Source organism: Mastigoproctus giganteus, chromosome 12 (assembly GCF_048544385.1).
Source record: "Mastigoproctus giganteus isolate SK-2022 chromosome 12, ASM4854438v1, whole genome shotgun sequence".
NCBI classification, from domain to species: Eukaryota; Metazoa; Arthropoda; class Arachnida; order Uropygi; family Thelyphonidae; genus Mastigoproctus; species Mastigoproctus giganteus.
The window spans coordinates 45,773,718-45,794,971 of NC_143586.1; the positions used below are offsets into that span (position 1 = coordinate 45,773,718).

General features: G+C 38.2%; 1 protein-coding gene across 1 annotated transcript in view; it reads left to right on the forward strand.

The window, feature by feature from the left end:
• Positions 1 to 3,769: 3,769 nt before the first annotated feature.
• The window catches only part of LOC150077008 (MAP/microtubule affinity-regulating kinase 3-like), a 392,997-nt gene continuing 375,512 nt past the window's right edge, over positions 3,770 to 21,254 (forward strand). The window contains 1 exon segment of the mRNA XM_090386570.1: positions 3,770 to 4,464. The gene's annotated coding sequence lies outside the window, so the exon portion shown is untranslated.

Consider the following 21,254-nt stretch of genomic DNA (forward strand, 5'->3'; position numbering starts at 1 on the left):
ATAAACTAAACTATTATATTAAGGTCAGCTGGAAAGTAACTTTCAATTACCCATGTGTATTGTGTCTGTAAATATATGTGTTCTCTGGTCGATTTGCTTGTTTTGCTGGACGAAACACCCTAGTTTTTTCCGGGAAAAACTTTGCTATCTATGTCTGAGACCTACTAACCTGCCACGGAGGGAAAAAAGCACATAAAAGTCCCGGTGACGATAACATTGTGCTGCACGCGCAGACAACTGCTTCCATAAACTTGTTATATTAGGTCACCTGGAAATTAACTTTCAACTACCATGTGTAGCCGAGTGGTCAGTAGCAGGAGTGCAGTAGCACACGCTCCTTGAATAGACTGGGGTTCAAGTCCCTGACTGCTGAATACGGTCGATCTGCCAACTCGCACTGCACCAGCGTGACAGATTATGGTCCATTTCCCTCAGCATGAATTGTTGAGGAGGCTTCCATTCTGCAGTGGGTTGATGATGGCTGCACTTTACCTTTACCTTACCATGTGTATTGTGTCTGTAAATTGCGTATGTTCTCTAGTCGATTTGTCTGCTTTGCTGGACGAAAAATCCCAGTTTTTCCAGGAAAAAAACTTGCTATTTACGCCTGAGACCCACTAACTCAGCACTACTGTTTCCAGAGTGCCGAGACCGCACTGCGACCTTAAGCCAGCGTGTCAACTCAGCCTGCGATTGTCCAGCTTCAAGTCGTCCAACGGATCGCTATCTCAAAGAATCATCTAAATGATGATGACTTGCTATCCCGAATACTGGAAATGTGGCAGTCCCACTGAGGAAATGGAAAAACGGGAATGTATTTATACAGTCGCAATCCGTGTTTTTATAGGCGTGAATAATTTGTACTGTATAATGTGCGGCTCTGTAACGTGGTAGATCGATCGATTTCTATTCGATATGCGGAATTTGTATGCCAGGTTGTCTCTTATATCATATATTTTTCATTGGCGACTCTGTTCACAATAAAACATTCATGAAAAACATTTGTTCTGTTAATTTTGTCGAGCAGTGTAGTTTCGTTTCAACAATAAATTACTCTGTCTGTTTGCACTGGTGGCACAGTGGTATCGTCACCGTCCTCCCCACACAGGGTGGAAAAGGCCCGGGTACGAATCCCGTGGATGACGCTACGAAATTTAATGGGCTTTTTTCACTCAATGGCTGAATTAGTTGATCTCAGGCGTAGAGAGCAAGGTTTTTTTAGCATTAGCATTAGCATTAGTAGAGGCAATTGATGCAAGAAAGCAAGCTTATGCAGCATCAGCCAAAAAAAAAACCCACTTCCACTTCACCCCTCTGTTCGTTCCAAATACCTGTCCAGCTGAGCCTTAAACTTATTTAGGCTATCAACCTCCACCACAAGGGATGGAAGTGTTCCACCAACCAACCACCCGCTGGCTAAAGGCAAATTTCCTCACGTCTATCCTACATCTGTCTTTCCTCAATTTGAATTTATGCCCTCTCAGGTGATTTTTCTGAGCTAGAGGAAGAATCCCATCAGCATTGAACATGCTTAAACCATTCAAGGCTTTATACACCTCTATCAGATCACCTCGCTGGTGCCTAGTCTCCAGACACTGTAATTTGCAAAACTTAAGCCTTTCTTCGTAAGAGCACCCCTTTGTTCCATTCACTAATCTTGTTGCCCTTCTCTGTACTCGTTCCAGCATCTCTACATCCTTATTGAAATGAGGCCTCCAGACCTGTATACAGTACTCTAGGTGTGGCCTGACCATTGCCTTGTACAATGGAATAATCACCTCCTTATCCCTGCTGGAAAAATTCCTGTATATCATCGACAATACTCCATGAGCTACTCTTGCAGCCCGTCTGCACTGCTCAGAGAACTTCATATCTGCCTGCACAACCACCCCCAAGTCCTTTTCATTCTCTACCACTGTTAGTGTAGTACCACAGAGTTGATACGCTGCTCTGGGGTTGCTGTTTCCCATGTGTAGTACTTTTTCTCCCCAGAAAGAGGAAAATCGACCAGAGAACACATGCAATTTGCAGACACAAAATACGGGTAGTAGTAATAGTGGCATGTGATGCAAGAAAGCAAGTGTATGAGCTTATGCAGCATCAGCCAAAAAAAAAAAAAAAAAAAATTCACACAGCCATTCCCTCTAAATATTTGTCCAGTTCCTCCTTAAATTTATTTAACCTATCAACTTCTACAACGGCAGATGAAAGTTTGTTCCAGCAATTAACCACCCGCTGGCTAAAGGCAAGTTTCCGCACGTCTGTCTTTCCTTAATTTGGATTTATGCCCCCTTAGGTTTGTAATCTGAACAAGTGGAAGAATCCCATAAGAATTCAGCGTGCTCAACCCATTCAAGGCCTTATACACCTCAATCAGATCACCTCGCAGGTGGCTATTCTCCAGCCATTGCAATTTGCAGAACTTAAGCCTTTTTCAACATGAGGTTCCCTTGTGTGTATTGTTCGAGAATGAGTTAGAATAACATCTGAATTTAATATACTGAATGCATTTAAGGCCTTAAACACTTCAATCACAACGTCTTCTCAGTCTTCACGCTGCCTACTTTCCAGTTACAGCAATTTGCAGAACTGAAGTCTTTTATAGTGAAAACACTCTATTGTGCCCTTCACTAATGTGGTTGCTCTTCTCTGCACCCATTCCAAGAGGTGCACGTCTTTCTTAAAATGATGTTTCCAGACTTGTATGCAGTATTGAAGATGTAGCCTAATCATTGTCTAATGCAATGGAATAATCACCTCTTTGTCCCTTCTGACAAATTTTCGTGTATATCATTGACAGAACCCCACGAGCCGTTTTGGCAGTCTGTCTGCACTGCTTAGAGAACTTCATGTAAGACTGTGTAATTAAACCTCGTTTTTTTTTTTTTTTTCGTTTGTTTTCCAACATCTTGAGTGTGAAACCTCCTCATTGGTTTGCTATTCTGAGGTGACTGTTGTTGTTGTTGTTATTTGGTTTTTCGGAGCATTAGCAACTAAGGCCATATTGCTCCGGGATATGCGGTGGTCATTCCCTGACCTTTCCGCATCCTCCATATTTGGTGGTGACGGGCTCGAACCCCGGACTAATCAAGAAGCATGTGCTATGCACTGCTGCTCCTTCCCACCTGGCTACGGAGGCGCCCTGAGGTGACTGCTGCCCGAGTTTGTGGCAGATAAAATCATACAACCGTCTCTGATGACCAACTAACTCAGTCAGGTTGTGAAAAGTCAACAAAAATTCATGTCGTCTCGTCCGGGTTTGAATCCAGGTGTTTTCCCCACGTTGACTTATAACCACTGTACTGACCACGAGGGCTATTCGTATGTTACATTAATTCTTTATGAATGACGTAATGTATTTCAGTTGTCATGGAAATGAAATAAGGGATTGCAATCATTGTATCACAGAAATGGTCTAAAAATCTTTATAGAATTTCTTATGTGAAGTAGTTTCTTATGTGAAGTACGATGTTGAATAATTACGTACATGCTTCACAATTTAAAATTTTATATTTCTCATAGTACTTTAGTTTTCTACATTTACAGCAGTTTGAATTTTATTCTTAGTGTTTGAAAATGGTCTGTTTTTTTTTTTTTTCAAATTCCTCAAACTTGTTTATCCACATTTTTATTTATGTTACCTGTAGGTTTCTCTCCTGGGTCTTATAGCTCCCCAAACCTTTTAATGTGACGTCAGAGTGAGTCATCCAACCAACCTCAGGGATATTACCAGTTCAGAATGTGAGGGGTGATATGCGCAGAGGAGTGTAAACTGCTGTCGATTTTGTGGCATCTTGGGTCGCCATTTTGGTGCGTGTGTGTGGTATGTATGCTGAGGAACGCTCTCCGGAATAGGCTTTTTGTGCGTGTGGATGTGTGTGTGTGTTCGTGCTGTTTCCTCTTCACTTCGATTGTTGGACACATGACTGTCAGCTGGGATGAAACCGTATTATTAATTTTTTTGGTGCAAATACAAGAATATTTTTCCTGAATGATAAAAGAGGATACGTAATAAATGCGGCGTATGCCGCATGTAATTTTTTTGTGGTCATCTAATTAAAACCATGCATATAACCAGTCAAAGTTTATATTTTTCATCATTGCGTCTGTTGTGATTATCAAGAGTAATAACCAGAAAACGCAACCTTCAACCTGTTCCACAATAAATTATAATTAAAAAAAAAATGTCACTCAATATTTTGAAAATGCAAGTTTTGAGTTCTTAGAGGTAAGCGTGACAACTTTCTTTGGGCGTAAACCGTTTTGAATAGTACCCAACTGTGAAATTCATGCGAAAATTTACCCTGATATTTTTACTGTTAGTGAATGTGTGAAGATGGTGCGAATTGAAGAGAAAGAAAAATAACTGGGATGTGATAAACACATTACACTGGAGACCGACAAAATACCATCAAGGCTGTGGATTACGTATTTGTCTGTTGGTATCAGGAATTCTGAATAGAGGTAAGTCCAAACGACAAAGCGTCTAAGGTGTACTTATAATTTAATACGTGAAACAGGGCCCAGTTTAGTATATAATAAGAAGAGACGGGCTATATAAGTCATATTTAACATGCATTAAGTCAGTAACGTTTATATGCATTCCACGAAAGGTTTTTGCCCACCTTTTTTTATAAAAATAATAATGTTAATGAAATTGTAGTTTATAGTTCATTAACCCAAAAAAGCATTAAAAGTAAAATCATTTTAAAAATGATTTTACTTTTTATACTAAAGAAATCTGCTGATAATAACTTATATTCTATTATTGAAAGAGACCATGTGAGTGCAAGTGGTTGTTTTCCAGGTTTAAAGCTCCATTCAGCTAAATATACATCAAAAATTCAGCAAAGTACACATTTGTCAGCCAGTGAAGTTTATTTATATCACCACATTTTCTAGTGAAATTAATATTTCTCTAACAGAATTAAAACTTTCCTTTTCTTAATATATATCTTTGCATTGAAGTCGACATGTAGGCCTGTGTTTGTAACCCCCTATTTGAAATAAGAAATTCTATGCCTAACTAAAAGAATGAAGTTTCAGTTCAGTTAAAAATGAACAAAAGAGCAGAAAAAAATATCGTTAGAAAGATGTGCATTTTAAAAATAAATCCGTATAGAAATCAGTATAGTTTTCTTTGATTATTTTGCCTTTAACATGTACATAGCATAAGAAATTATCAGGATGTTATGGCTGTGTGTTGAAACTGTGGTTTTGTTAAGGGGAAGTCTTGCCTGACCAATTTGATTGGATACTATGATGCAGTCACAAAAGAGCTGGCTGCAGGGAATAACTTTGATATTATATACTTGGATCTTAGAAAGGCTTTTGATACTGTTGCACATGGAAGACTGCTGCACAAATTGGAGCAGTGTGGCATTGGAGGCAAATTGCTGCTATGGATAAAGGGGTGGTTGAGGGGGAGAAGACAGAGAGTGGTAATCAATGGACACTGCTCATCGTGGACTGATGTTATTAGTGGAGTCCCTCAGGGCTCAGTGTTGGGTCCATTATTGTTTTCTGTATTTATAAATAATATTGACGATGGTATATCAAGCTTAATGTCCAAGTTTGCAGACAATACAAAGGTTGGCAGGGTTGTTAAGGACACTACTGACGCTATGCTGCTACAACAGGATCTGGAAAGGTTGAGCAGATGGGCTGAGAGGTGGCAAATGAAGTTTAACATTGACAAATGTAAAGTACTACATATGGGAAACAGGAACCCCAGAGCAAGGTATCAACTCTGTGGTACTACACTGACAGTGGTAGAGAATGAAAAGGACCTGGGGGTAATTGTGCAGGCAGATATGAAGTTCTCTGAGCAGTGCAGATGGGCTGCAAGAGTAGCTCATGGTGTCTTGTCTATGATATACAGGAATTTTTCTAGCAGGGATAAGGAGGTGGTGATTATTCCCTTGTATAAGGCAATGGTCAGGCCACACCTTGAGTACTGTATACAGGTCTGGAGGCCTCATTTCAAGAAGGATGTAGAGCTGCTGGAACGAATACAGAGAAGGGCAACAAGATTAGTGAATGGAACAAAGGGTTATTCCTACGAAGAAAGGCTTAAGTTTTGCAAATTACAGTGTCTGGAGACTAGGCACTGGCGAGGTGATCTGATAGAGGTGTATAAAGCCTTGAATGGTTTGAGCATGCTCAATGCTGATGGGATTCTTCCTCTAGCTCAGAATAATCACCTGAGAGGCATAAATTCAAATTGAGGAAAGACAGATGTAGGATAGATGTGCGGAAATTTGCCTTTAGCCAGCGGGTAGTTGGTTGGTGGAACAGACTTCCATCCCTTGTTGTGGAGGTTGATAGCCTAAATAAATTTAAGGCTGAGCTGGACAGGTATTTTGAATGAACAGAGGGGTGAAGTGGAAGTTTTTTTTTTTTTTTTTTTGGCTGATGCTGCACAAGCTTGCTTTCTTGCATCATATGCCTCTACTAAGGCTAATGCTAAACTTAGTTTGGCAAATCTTAAACACTCCCCAGAAACTTATTAGTTTGAGAGTACTTCCAGTGCTTGCACAACTACAACATGCATGTCATTATGTGCAATACTGGATTTGCATAGCCTGTGCCCTGGCACACATTTTTAAAATGACTAAAAAGAAGCTTTCAGGGGCTTTGTTCTAGAAAAATTCTTTTTAGGTTTTTGATAATCCGGGGCCCCTGGAGCAACTGTCTCAGTTAATCCAGCCTTGATTATGCTATTTCTTGAATATGTGATAATATTGAGCAAATTTCCAAGCAGAACATTAGATGAATGTAGAATACAGCTCATGGTATATTATTTCACAAAATGTCTTATGGCTATTGAACAGTATAGAGCCAAAAGGGTACAGGGGATGGGTCATGGGACATTATTACAAATGCCTTGTTTACCTTTCATAGGTAAACCAATTATAACAAGACAGACAACTGAAGAATTAAAAATTTGAATTTAACAAATTAATTTTTTAATAGAGAAATATTTATTCTGTCATTTTGAAATATTTTATTTTATTAATTGTCAGCCTTTCAGGATATTTAGTTGCAATGTAACATGGTCTCTGTAGCTGAGTGGTCAAGCGCGAGGGTATGAAAGTGTTTACCTTTTAGCATTAGTAAAGGCACATGATGCAAGAAAGCAAGCTTATTTAGCATCGGCCAAAAAAAAAAAAAAAAACACCTTCTCATTTCATTTGTCTACTGGCTCCAAATGTTTGTCTAGTTCTGCCTTGAATCTATAAAGCTGTCAACTTCTACAACAACAGATGGAAGTTTGTTCCAGCGATCAACTACCCGCTGGCTAAAGACAAACTCCTGCACATCTATCCTACAACTGTCTTTCCTCAATTTGAATTTATGCCCTCTCAGGCGATTATTCTGAGCAAGAGGAAGGATCCCATCAGCATTGAGCATGCTCAAACCATTCAAGGCTTTATACACCTCAATCAGACCACCTCGCAGGTACCTAGTCTCCAGACACTGTAATTTGCAAAACTTAAGCCTTTCTTCGTAAGAGCAACCCTTTGTTCCATTCACTAATCTTGTCCTTCTCTGTACTTTTTCCAGCAGCTCTACATCCTTCTTAAAATGAGGCCTCCAGACCTGTATACAGTACTCAAGGTGTGGCCTGACTATTGCCTTATACAAGGGAATAATCACCTCCTTAACCCTGCTAGAAAAATTCGTGTATGTCATTGACAAGACACCATGAGCTACTCTTGCGGGACTGTCTGTACTGCTCCAAAAACTTCATATCTGCCTGCACAATGACCCTAGGTCCTTTTCGTTCTCTACTACTGTCAGTGTATTATCACACAGTTATTATATTACTCTGGGGTTACTGCTTCCCATATGCAGTACTTTAGTACATTTTTTTTTTTTTTTTTTTGAGTGACCATGGTTCAAGCCTGCCTGACTGCTAAATATGGTGTAGTATTTTTGTATTCTCTCTGCTATATAAAGGCCTTTGGTCTTATGTGGAAGTCTTGGAGTATAAACAGAAAGCGTTTATTATATACTAGAAATACACAGAAAAAGTAAGACATTAAATCGGTGAGGGCAAGTCACTTAGTGTTTCTTAACCTTTAGTAGATTGTGGAGCACCTCAAGGTATTCCCTAATTTAGGTGTAGCATTAGAACCAAATATGTATATATATTCTATAACATTTTATTGTATAGAAACGTTAAATTAGCATGAAAATAATGCAGAAAATGAGCCAAATAAGATCTCACTTACATTTACATCTGTGTAAATGTAAATGAGATCTTACATTTAAAAATTTATTCCTCAGTATGGAATCCTGTGAGTACTCATGGAGTGCTGGTTGAGAAACACTGGCTTTACTCATGTTTCATGCTTTAAAAAAACAAGCTTCAACCTTCAACTGATGTTTAGGTATAAGTAAAATTCATAATACATTCAATCTCTTTGGTATAAGTAAAATTCATAATACATTCAATCTCTTTGGTATAAGTAAAATTCATAATACATTCAATCTCTTTGGTATAAGTAAAATTCATAAATTATCTCTTTGCCAAGTTAAGTATTCTCTTCAAGGAATTGTTACAAATATGTAACACTATTAAATCACATCAGTTGCTATTTGTATGGAATTTATAGTTGAATTTAAAGAATGTTACAAATTTTTGACACATTGAAATACAGCTGTCTCCAAGTGCCATAACGAAAAATTATTACACTGATTTTCAAACTTTTGCCATTGTCATATAACATAGCATATGGTGTGTTATATTAATGCTTACTAAGTATTGTTGAGCAGGAAGTGACATTTTTATTAATTTCCTTCATATGGTTTTTCAGAAGGATTTGGACTGACTAAAATTTTGTGCAAAAATGGCAGCTGAAGTTTTATGCATCCAAATACAAATTATTAAATTGGAAAACAGAAACCCAGGAGTGTTATTATCATTGTCATCTGTTTATTTAAACATATGGTTTCCCCTACACAACCTGAAGGCAAGGAGGGCATGATACAAATTAAAATGCATTCAGTCTCTGTGAAATTCACATATACATTCATGTTTGAATTAACATAGGAGTTTTAACTCCTATGTTAATTCAAACATGGTGGACTTTATGCTTGTTTCTCTTAGCTATCTCCAGACTTACAGCAGTAGTATAAACTACTGTTGACAGCCTGTAACAGTAGTATAGATGAACATAGATTTGGGGTACATAGATTAATTTAATATATATATATCCGATAATTCAAAATAAAACAACATAAAACATAAGCCAGTAGTATGGCAAAAAATGTAGAGCAAAAAATTAACATAAAATAACGTAAAAATAAACAAACAGGGAGGAGGAAGTAAAGGTAAGATATAAACAGTAGCCGATAGTCCCCTATATAATTTAGCACTTGAATTCCAATTAATAAAACCAATATAAAATTTAAAATAATGCCAATTATAATATGATTTAGCGGTACCCCCCTAGAAGATACCACTTCCGAAAAACGTGAAATATCCCCAAAAAGGGTTAAAAGAACTACTGAAAGAAAAACAAAATATTAAAATAGACTGACCATTATGCCCCATATTGACAGAGGACCAAGAGGCCAATAATGGTCATGGAATCGCTGCATTTCAATCACTATACAAATCATCGCAAAGGCGAAACAATCGAAGAACCAAATCACCCATTCTTCATTTTAAGTAAAAAAGTTCATATAAACATGTGCTCTATCCCAAATGGTTTCCGAGATAGAGGCATTCAAATATTTATTTTTCAAGTGACAAATTTGGAACAGTTTATAAATTTTCAAAAATTCCACCATCAACTTCAATGCACTTTTCTACTCTCGTGAGAACATGGCATGTTGCTTGTCTAAGTGTATCTTCACGTTCCTTTATATGGGCAACAGCATCCATTATGCGAGCTAGCAGATCATTGCTTGTGTCCACCTTTCTTCTGTACATTTCTCTTCATCCAACCCCATGAACAAAAATCTAATGGAGTTAGGTCTGAAGACCTTGGTGGTGGCCAGTTAATGGCACCACCACAACCAAACCACTGATTAGGGAAAATTTGTTCCAGATGTTGCTTCACACGTCTGGTAGAATGGGAAGGGCCCCCGTCATGCTGAAAGTACATGGCACACCGTGTGGCCAAAGGAACATCCTCTAGTTGTTCACCTAATGTATTTTGCAAAAATTGAAGGTAATTGTCTTGTCATTCGATGTTCTAAAATAACGGGACGTATCAACAGGTTATCGATCATACCGCACCACACATTGATTGAGAAACGAACCTGGAAATTTGTTTCCACTTTCCCATGTGGATTCTTGTGCGACCATCGATGAGTGTTATGTGTATTGTTGATTCCATTCCGGGTAAACGTGGCTTCATCAGTAAATAGTATTGATGGAAGCACTTCACAATCGGCATTTAACCAATGACAAAATTCAAGACATGTGGCACTGTCCCCTATGTGAAGATTTTGCACACACTTTAGGTGAAATGGGTACAAGCTGTCTTCATGTAGTGTTTGTGAAACAGAGACGTGCAGAAAGTCTTTATGTGCTAATTGTAGGACTACACTGAATCATGTTCAGAATGTGTTCCTGTTCCTGCACATTTTCTTGATGTCCTCGTTCAGATGAAACATGATTATTGTTTGTTTGTTATTTGTTTTTTAGGAGCATTAGCAGCTAAGGCCACATTGCTCCGCGATATGCGGTGGTCATTCCCTGACCTTTCTGCATCTTTCGTATTTGGTGGTGACGGGCTCGAACCCTGGTCTAATCAAGAGGCGTGTGCTATGCACTGCTGCTCCTTCCCACCTGGCTACGGAGGCGCCTGATGAAACATGAGAACTGGGAAGCATACCACTTTCACGCAATGTGTTAAACTTTGGAAAACACTCTGTGATCCGGAATTCGAGGTGTAGGAAAGCACCGACAGTATTCTTCAACAGCAGCAGGGGCACTACCACCACAGAAGCTGTAAACATATAGCATATCTGCATATTCAGCATTAGTAAAAATGTGTGGCATTTTTAGCAGACACTTCTACAATTAGAACTGACAACTGACACTACTCACTGATTCACTCGCAGTCTGATTCACTTCTACAGTCACAACAATCAACTGGCAACTGACAATCAAATGGCACAGTCTGATGGGAGGGAAGGAAAATATTGTATGCCAATTTCAAAACAAATGTACATTAAAGTAGCTCTATCTCGGAAACCATTCGGGATAGGGCACATGTTTATACGAACTTTTTTGCTTAAAATGACCTGACCTTTCCTCCTGGAACACCCTGTGTGTGTATGTATATATGTGTATATATATATATATATATATATATATATATATATATATATATATATTTATTATTATTTTTTTTATCTATACAAACTGTAATGCCCTCGTATATATAATCTACTCTGTCACAAAGTATTAATTGTTGCCCTTTAAATTTCACCAGGTTGTCAACTTCCCAAAGTCTGCTTAGTTGGATTTCCACCAATAGACTAGACCCTATTTATATTAATTGCCCCCCCTCCCCCAAAATTTGTGTCCCATTTCAATGTGAAAATTCAAGTGTCATTTAGTTTGTTCTCCAGTGCCTATACACTTTAATGAGATTCTCTCTCTCCCATCTCTTCAAAGATTCCTTGTTTCCAACCCACATATATCCCCAGGGGCTCACATGGGCTTGGCACACCCAGGGTCCCGAGCTAGATATCATCATTCTTCTCTTTCTTGGTCATTCCCTTCTAATTTCTCTCTCTCTGGGTAAATCAGAAATTTTTTTTTGGATAGTGCCGTATAAGCCTCAGACGTCCTTGCACCATATGGCTAATAATTATTGTTATCAATAATAATAATAATTCTTATTATGTAAATGGATATACTGTATTATATATATCCCTTTACATATACATGATACTTATAACAATATTTGTCCTCAAAGTAACACTAAGAATGAAGTCTAGATGTGATAATCTTCTGAGGAATTGTAATCCTTGAGAAAAACTCAGAGATAAACTGATAAACTACAGTGCCTGTTAAGTCAGTGATTATCGAATTAAATTTTATGAATATGTATTCAAAAGTTTTATTGAAGAATATTTAATGAACCAAGTAAGGTGGTATATTGTATTATATATGGGAACCCATTAATTTCAGTTACAATCAGCTTAAAACACATTTCACTACATTGACATTCGCTGAGGAGAAATAATATTTTTATATCTATACTGAATTTGCCTTTAGGCACAAAGATATCAGTATTTGTTTTGATAATTAGCCAAGCTGGTGATTGAATTAGTTGAAGTCAGGGCAATTTCTTCTACAACAATGCTAGGCCATATAAGGTTATTTTACAAAGGTTGTGGAGGATGGGAGAAGCATTTGAATACAGGAACTCCCCGACTTAAGTAATACTCATGGAAATTCAACTTTACATAAGTTTTTCCCAGCCGGTGCAATCTTAAAAAAATTGTGGAAACGTATTTTGCATCCCGTAGGAATAAATAGAGGTATTGTGAAAATATCGTAATGTGAACCCAATAACATATTGTTTTTTTTTTTTTTTTTTTTTTTGTAATTTGTTCCAAGTCCTTGGAAGTTGAAAATTTTGCTATATTACCAAGGTATTTATATCTCTAAAAGGTCATATTTGTAATGGAAATTGTGCTACCCTTTCGTCGTTATCATATGTTCCTGTTATAAGAATCAATGTTATAGTATGAATCAGAGCTGTAATTCTCAATATGTCCTGCATTGATATCAATATTTGTAAAATAATAAGAAAAGTTTACCTCGATATGTAGTACGTAGAACACTTCCGTATGATACTCTCCAGAAATAAAAATGAAAAAAATCGAGAAACTTACATTAGAGTAACAAATAGTTTAAAAAATAATTAAAAATCAATTTAACGCAATAAAACTCAATTTAACACAATTAAAAATATAAAAATTAATTAAAAGAATTTAACGAAAAAAATTGTTTTGCAATTTTTTTCGTTAAATTCTTTTAATTTTTAAACTGTTACTCTAATGTAAGTTTTTCACTTTAATTTCTGGAGAGTATCATACAGAAGTGTTCTACATACTATACAGGGTGTCTCAAAAATATTGGTAGAAACGTTTAGGGGAGGTAGGTAACATCTAAAGGAATGTGAATCGCATAGGAACCCATAACCGGAAACGTCACCATAAGTCTGTACACGGTGCTCTTCATCAGTTCACAAGAGGGAAAATTTCTGGTTTACTCATTCAAGCAGTAGTCGCCGCACGAAGAGTATGCATCGATGTACGAACTGTGAGCTGGCAGACATACACCTAGTGTATGGATTAGCAGAGGGCCCACATGGTGTGTGCCCCCATGCGGCTCAACATCGCTTCGCAATAAATGTGTGGACAGGTATGATTAGTGACTGCTTAGTCGGCCCATACCTGTTACCATCCCACTTGAACTCCACTAAATATCGGATCTTTCTTGAACAAGTTCTACCAGGGTTACTTGACGATGTTCCAGCAAATGTGAGACGCAACATTTGGTTTCAACATGACGGGGCGCCTGCCCATTATGGAAGATGTATTCGTGACCATTTGAATAGGCGTTTTGGGCGTCGATGGATTGGCTGCGGTGGACCCGTTGCCGGGCCTCCACGCTCACCTGATTTATCGAGCCTTGATTTCTTTCTGTGGGGGGCCCTCAAATCTATCGTGTATGAATCGCCTGAGGAGACGGAAATGATCTTGTGGCAAGCCCGTCTGCGCTGCTGCTGCTGTCAAAGAAACTCCAGGTGTGTTCGACCGTGTCTGCCAATCCATGCTGCGTCGGTGTCAAGCATGCATCTCATCTCATGGTGGAACCTTCGAGCATCTGTTGTAACATCATGAAATGCATCTATCTCGTACTCCATTGTTAATATTATGTCAAATAAATGTTTGCCACTAATTTCTTGTGTCATTTCTTCTTCTTGTGCCTCTGCTACTACTTTCCCGTGACGTTTTCAGTTATGGGTTTCTATGCGATTCACATTCCTGTAGATGTTACCTACCTCCCCTAAACGAAACGTTTGAACCAATATTTTTGAGACGGTCACACACTGAGGTAAACTTCTCTTATTATTTTAGAAAGAATCAATTTTGAAAGCCTTTGTGATATTTTTCTAAAGCACGTTTCTGGAGTCCACGACCATAAAACAATTTGTACTTTTCCAATTTATTGAGCTTTTCTGCTTGTGCATCTAATTGTAAATGGGTAGTAAACTCGATCTTATGCATTTGCGATAATACGGATAACTGCAATTGTGTGGGTTTTTACGCTAGTATGGTGAAATGTGTTCCCCTTCACTGAAATTTTCAATCATAAAATACAAATTTTCAGAAACTTCTCTTCATTCCTATTTACTTATTACAATGATGAAGGGAAAGGGACCAACAAAAAGTGAAAGTGGTGGAAGTGCCAGGAAACGAAACAAAATTGATTTAGAAATGAAGATGAAAATGATTAAGAAGTACGAAGCAGGACAAAATTTGTCATTTATTGCAAGGGAATTAGGTCTCGCTGCTTCAACAGTGAATACTATTTTAAAGGACAGTGCACGTATAAAGGAACATGTCAAAGGAGCAACAGTGTTCAGGTGCTATATCAAAGATGGAACAGCTGTTAATAATATGGATCGAAAATTAGATTCAGAAGCGAGTGCCCCTAAGTCCAATGACCATTCAGGCAAAAGCAACAAGTATTTTTAAAATTATTTGGCGAACCCCAACCCAAGTTCGTGGCAAGCAACGGGTGGTTTAATAGGTTCAAGCATCTCGCTGGTTTCCACAATGTTAAAGTATGCGGTGAAGTTGCCATTGCCGATTCTGTAGCTGTAGACAAATTTTGTGATGGGTTGGAAAAAATTATTGATGAAGGCAGCTTTTCAACACAGCAAATTTTTAACGTTGATGAGACTGCTCTGTATTGGAAAAAAAATGCTGGATCAAACATACATTTCCAAAGAGGAAAATACAATGCCAAGTTTCAAGGTATCAAAAGATCGGGCCGCATTCTTGCTTTGGGCTAATGCATGGAATATTACAGATTAAAACCACTTGTGTACCATTCTGGAAATTTTCATGCATTTAAGGGCATTAGTAAAGCCACCCTACCCGTGCATTTCCAATCGAAACAGAGAGCATGGCTAACAGTATCTCTCTTTGAGGATTGGTTTAAATGCTGCTTCATTCCTGAGGATGAAAAATATTGTAAAGACAACAACGTTCCTTTCAAGATTTTGCTTCTATTAGATAATGCTCCTGGACATCCTACATATCTAAATAAATTTAATTCGAATGCGAGTCATATTTCTAACACCAAACACGACGTCACTCATCAAATCTGTGGATCAGGGTGTTATTTCGAATTTAAAAGCATACTATTTACGCACAACATTTGCTCAGACATTGTTTGCAGTAGACGTTGAGAAAAATTAAGTTAAAAGACTTTTGGAGATCTTACAATATTTACCACACCATCTTAACATTAATAAGGCCTGGGCAGAAATTACTAAAAGTTGTTTAAATGGCACATGGAAGAAAATATGCCCACGGCATGTAAAAGGCTTCAAAGGATTTGAAAAAGACGAAGCATATGAAGCGATTACAGATAAGATTGTAAAGGTTGCAGAGCTACTTCAGTTGGAGGTTGATGCCAAAGACGAGGAGTTAGAGGAAGAAGAGAAGGAATTATCTAATGAAGAACTTATTGACTTGCAGTCAGTGATAGTGAAAGAAGAAAATGCTCAAGATGAACGAAATGAGGAGCTGAGACGCTTCATCACCAGAGAGATGGCAATGGCATTTCGTGAAACTGCATCGGCAATGGCGAGGTTTCAGAAGATGGATCCCGACAGCGAACAATTCTTAAAAGTTAACAGAGTGAATGAAATGCTTGCTTGCTACAAAGAAATCTATGATGAAAAGGAAAAAAGCCACCTTCCAGTCATCCATTAATATGTTCTTTCGTAAGGTTGAACGGCTTCTAAACCTCCACAGCCCTCAGCTCTCTACAAAGAAATCTAAGATGAAAAGAAAAGCCACTGTCCAGTCATCCATTAATATGTTCTTTAATAAGGTTGAGTAGCTTCTAAATCTCCACAGCCCTCAACCTCCACGGCGGCATACTTATCAGCTGAAGAAGTTGATTCTGGCAACGATGCTCGAGAGGTAAAACTTACTGACGTTATGCCTATCTCCTCTCTTTTTTTGTAATTTTATAATTTTGAAATTTTTTTTTAAATTGCATGCTTTTGTTATTTTTCCTGTGCACGAGATAAAAAATTGAATAAATACAATAAATAATTCTATTTACATGTTTATTGAAAATTTCTTTTTTGATTCAATCAATTCAGCGAGTGCTGTACAAGCACGGGGAAATTCCCCGACTTACATAGCGCTCCACAGAATGCAGCCGTTACGTAAGTAGGAGAGTTCCTGTATATCATTTCAGGTCTCATTTAGTATCTGAACATGAGATCACTTATCTCCCTTATATGCTGAAACAAGAGTAAATCAAAATCGTGCCCCATTTCTTGTAGTCCCTGGTTATACTTGATCATAGTCAAGTATGACTGGAATATGAATCACACAAATTTTAAATTCTACTCACTGGGACCACCTGGCAATTTTACTGACTGCAAATTCTAAATAGGAAGCATTCAGAGTAGAAATCGAAGATGCTACTAGGCTTTTCATACCAACTGAGAGATACTGTTCAAGCACTAGACCTAAATGGATGTGACATGAACTCAAGAGGGTAGTGGCAGGAAGAAAAATATGAGGTACAACAAATTATCAGGGTATAAAGAAACCTACAGTAAGTATAAACTAGTGTGAAGTCAAGTCACAGGGTGGGGGGAGTTAGGCAAGCTAAGGAAGATTATGAGAAGTCTCCGGGGGAAAAACGTATCAAAGGCTTGTTAACTCTAGAAAGAAAGGGATGAATCACATTGGCCCACCAGATATGAATGGTTTATTCATGAATAAACATTTTACATCTCCGTTCATGCATGAAGTAATTTTTTTAGCGATGGGGATGCCAGAAGTAATAGGGAGTTAAATGATAGTGCGATAACTGAGAGGAAAGTGGAAGAGAGATTTTTGCAGATAAAAGTAAATAAGGTACCTGGGGTGGATGAGATCCATCCAATTATATTGAGAGGCAGCAAAAGAGGTAAGAAAACCTTTAGTCATAATAATAATAAGAGCATCCTGACTCATGCACTGACTCTAATGAGTACAATGAACAATTGTACAGAGAAATAGTGGGCTTGTAAATCAGAATGTCTTATAATGGGGGATTTTAACTTCCCAGATATAGACTGGAACTTATGGGTTGGTCACTCGCACACTATTAAATTTTTGTGGATTTATTGGATGATTGTTTTCTGCAGCAGCATGTTCTAGAGGCAACCAGAGAGGGTAATACTCTTGATCTGGTTATCAGCAGTGATCATTTGTGTATTGAGAATTTGCAGATAAAGGAACCATTAGGTGGCAGTGATCACAGTGTACTGATGTGGGATTTACTTAAATATATAATTACCATCAGGGGTAAAGGAAGGGGTTTTTACTTCTGTAAAGGTGACTAGTAGTCTCAGACAGTTTTTAAATTCTGTACAATGGGACCAACTGATGATGTTACCAACAGAAAACTCTAAGTGGGAAGCATTCAAGGAATTAATAGTGGAAGCTACTAAACGTTTCATACCTATTAAGAAATATTGTTCAAGGTTTAGGCCTAAATGGTTGTCAAATGAACTAATGAGACTCGTGGCAGAGAAGAAAAATGCATGGGATGCATATAAATTATCAGGCGACACAGAAGCCTATGATATATATAAGCTAGTCTGTAATCAAGTCACAAAGGAGGTTAGGCAGGTGAAGGCAGATTACGAGAAATCGTTGGCAAAGGATGCTAAGAAAAACAGCAAGGATTTCTTTACTTATATAAACTCTAAAAGGAAGGAGATGAATCTGATTGGTCCACTTGATATCGATGGTTTGACTGTTGATGATCCTGCTCAGATAGCAAACAAACTGAATGAGTATTTTGCATCTACATTCACACGTGAGGAATCATTACAGTTTGAAAATGGAAGAAGGTTATCAAATTGTAGCAGTGTGCTTAATGATTTTGTAATAACTGAGAGCAAAGTGGAGGAGAAATTGTTGAAGTTAAACATAAGAAAGGCGCCTGGGGTGGATGGGATCTATCCAGTTATATTAAAGGAGGCGGCAAAGGAAGTAAGCAAGCCCTTAGCCATAATTATGAGAGCATCTTTGGACTCAGAGGAGGTCCCCACGGACTGGAGATGTGAAAATGTGTCCTAAATTCACAAATAGGGATCGAAGGGTGACACGAGTAATTACAGACCAGTTAGTTTAACTTCTGTTCCGGGTAAAATAATGGAGTCACTGGGTAAAGATGCATTGCAGGATCATCTAGACAAGACTGCAGCAATAATTCAGATGCAGCATAGGTTTGTTAAGGGAAAGTCTTGTCTGACAAATTTGATTGGTTATTATGATGTGGTTACAAAGGAACTGAATGCAAAAAATAATTTTGATATCATATACTTGGATTTAAGAAAGCTTTTGACACTGTTGCGGATAGAAGACTACTGTACAAATTGGAGCAGAATGGTATTAAGGGTAAGTTGCTACAATGAATAAAAGGATGGTTGAGTGGGAGAAGACAGAGGGTGGTAATCAGTGGGTGCTGCTCTTCGTGGACTAATGTTATTAGTGGAAGGTATATCAGGCTTAGTGTCAAAGATTGCAGATGATACAAAGGTTGGCAGGGTTGTTAATGACAGTAATGGCAGTGTGCTACTGCAACAGGATCTAGAAAATTTGGGCAGATGGGCTGAGAAGTGGTAACTGAAGTTTAACATTGAAAAATGCAAAGTACTGCATATGGGTAGAAGTAACCCCAGAGAAACGTACCAACTGTGTGGTACTACACTTAAGGAGGTAGAAAATGAAAAAGACCTGGGAGTAGTTGTGCAGTCAGATATGAAGTTTTCTGAGCATTGCAGACAGGCTGCCAGGGCAGGTCATTGGGTGTTGTCAATGATATACAGGAATTTAGTTAGCAGGGAAAAGGAGGTGATTGTCCCTCTGTATAAGGCAGTGGTCAGGCTACACCTTGAGTACTGCGTGCAGGTCTGGAGGCCTCATTTTAGGAAGGATGTAGATTTGCTTGATCGTGTACAGAGAAGGGCAACAAGATTGGTGAGTGGAATGAAGGAATCCTCTTACCAGGAGAGGCTTAAGTCTGCAAATTGCAGCATCTGGAGTCTAGGCACCTGTGAGGTGATCTGATTGAGGTGTATAAGGCCTTGAATGGGTTGAGCATGCTGAAATCATCGGAGAAAGTTCTGAATAAACATGAACATTGCGTTTAAAGGACTATTACGTCACAACACGTTCCTCAAGATCTGGTGCAATGGTGACCTTAATTCTTCTTGCCGGTTTGTGCTGCCACCTAATTGTTGTAATCCAGGCGGCGACTCTTCGAAATAGTGTTAGCAATCTTTTGTGCGTAATGCAATAGAACTATGCGCTTATCAAGGAAGTAGTTAAGAACGCGAGGCCTCTTGCAAGGAGAGAATTCTTCCACTTGTTCAGATTACGAACCTAAGGGGGCATAAATTCAAATTGAGGAAAGACAGACGTAGAATTTGCCTTTAGCCAGCAGGTGGTTAATTGCTGGAACAAACTTCCATCTGTCGTTGTGGAAGTTGATAGGTTAAATAAATTTAAGGAGGAATTGGACAAATATTTAGAGGGGATTGTTTTGTAATTTTTTTTTTTTTTGGCTGATGCTGCATAAGCTCATATGCTTGCTTTCTTGCATCACATGCCACTACTACTACACTGAAGGTCTCATTTTAAGAAAGACTTTGCTCTCTTGGAACAGGTTCAAAGATTGGCAGTGAGATTAGTGAGGTGAACAAAAGGGTACTCTTACCAAGCAGATTTCATTTCTGGAAATTGCAGTGCATCGAAACTAGGAACCTTCAAGGAGCTCTGATTGAGGCATTGAATGGGTTGAGTTAGCTAAATGTTAATGAAAGGCCTCTATAGCCGAGTGGTCAGGAGCGGGAGTGCAGTAGCACACGCTCTTTGAGTAGACCGGGGTTCAAGCCCCTGACTGCTGAATACGGTCGATCTGCCAACCCGCACTGGACCACCGTGGCAGATTATGGTCCACTTCCCTCAGCATGAATTGTTGAGGCGACTTCCAATCTGTAGTGGGTTGATAATGGCTGCACTTTATATTTTTTATCTTTTGATGGCCTCCTTACTTTTGCTCAGGCAACAAAGTTTAAAAAAAAGTGTGAAAAGGGGACACAACAGAAACACAGATTTGGAGAACAGATGGAGAAATGCCATTAAGACCTGGAACTCTCTTGCCACCATGATTGTTCAGTATTCTTGTAACACTGTTCTGTTGGAAGACCATGGCAGGTATTGAGTGGAGTTTATTGGGTAAGATAGGAGGTAGTTTACCAAGATTGTTGATACAAAAGTTAGAAGAGAAATAGAATTCTGGTAAGTCAGTTTTATCTTTAGCTGAAGATGCAATAGAACCACCAGGTTATAATACAGGTGGGAGTTTGGATGGATAGAAGTTGCAGCCAATAGCTTTAATGAAAGACCATAGTGCTCATCTATGATTTAGATAAGAAGGAAGTTTTCTACTTTTAGCTTGTTCAAAATACAGTTTGGACTGATTAATGATGTTCTATATTTGTTGTGAGCTGTAGTGTAGGCAGAAAATTAAGCTGGAGATTTGGATACAAGCCAAGTGTGATATGTATATTCTCATCCTGAACAGCCTTAGCACATTTATTGGAAAGACAAGGCTTAGATAAAGGACAAGATTTTAGGATGGAATGTACAATAAAGGATTTCATCCCTATTATAAATTCCTTTATTGTGTGTAAGTATCCAAATCACCAGATAATTAAACTGGTTATTAGGATACTTATAGATTTGTTTACTTATTGGTAATTTGTTAACAAGAATGATTAGTAACAGTAGGAATCTGCTTTTAAATCAAGGTTTTTCAGTTAACCAACCAATTGTCATTAAGTAATTTCATTGCCAAAAAGGTCAACTCACCCCAATACTTTAGACTAAGTATTGGAGTAAGCATGAGGAAATGTTAAAATTAATCCTAGATAGATGGAAGACAGACTTCTAACTCT